Source organism: Littorina saxatilis, linkage group LG12, assembly GCF_037325665.1.
Source record: "Littorina saxatilis isolate snail1 linkage group LG12, US_GU_Lsax_2.0, whole genome shotgun sequence".
Lineage (NCBI taxonomy): Eukaryota > Metazoa > Mollusca > Gastropoda > Littorinimorpha > Littorinidae > Littorina > Littorina saxatilis.
This window is the reverse complement of record NC_090256.1, coordinates 46,532,056-46,533,201: the sequence shown is the minus strand read 5'-3', so window position 1 is coordinate 46,533,201 and position 1,146 is coordinate 46,532,056.

Here is a 1,146-nt window from a genome sequence, read left to right as displayed (position 1 = left end):
CCACTTGAATTTGTATAGCTAAGGATGACTCGACTTCATCCGATCGTCGTGAGCAATATCCCTTAAAGGCCCACTCCCGTTCTCGTGAAAACTCGAAGAAAAGTTCGGCTCATCATCTCAGATCTAGCCAGGTATTTACATGGCAAAACACCATCCTTCCACTTGGTCACATACCAAAAATCAACACCCTGATTGCTAACTGTGGTGAGTTACAGGTAGTATTTGATGAATTAATTTCCTTACTGAAAGGCTATTACAACATTACTTCATCATGATTTCCAACTCACCTTCTTCTTCTTCTTCTGCGTTCGTGGGCTGAAACTCCCACGTACACTCGTGTTTTTTGCACGAGTGGAATTGTACGTGTATGACCGTTTTTTACCCCGCCATTAAGGCAGCCATACGCCGTTTTCGGAGGAAGCATGCTGGGTATTTTCGTGTTTCTATAACCCACCGAACTCTGACATGGATTACAGGATCTTTTTCGTGCGCACTTGGTCTTGTGCTTGCGTGTACACACGGGGGTGTTCGGACACCGAGGAGAGTCTGCACACAAAGTTGACTCTGAGAAATAAATCTCTCGCCGAACGTGGGGACGAACTCACGCTGACAGCGGCCAACTGGATACAAATCCAGCGCGCTACCGACTGAGCTACATCCCCGCCCCTCCCAACTCACCAAAAAGAGGCGCTAGTCTGGTGATTTTTGGTATGTGACCAGGTGGAGGGATGATCTTATATCCCATGTAAAATCCTGGCGAGATCTGAGATGGTGAACCGAACTGTTTTCACGGGAAGGAGTGGACCTTTGAAGATGACGTCTTTTTCGTGTAAACGATGTCCACCATGCACCACACATCTGTTCAGACTTGTGCATGGGTTACAAGCATCTTTCGACTTGGACACAATTGTGACTGCCTTCTGTTCAAAGTTGGACATTTTTTGGTGCTGAAATATTTTCGCAAACGTACATGGTGTCAGTCAAGCCCCCTCCCGCCCCTAAGTACTACTCTGGACAGAAAGCAGCTATAGACTATAGACTTTCAGAGAGTGTTCTAATGTAAGGATGCTCTCATCCCATATGAAAGATTAGATGGATCTTTGGTGATTTGCAAGACGGTTTATACACAAAAAAAGCAGTCTTCAA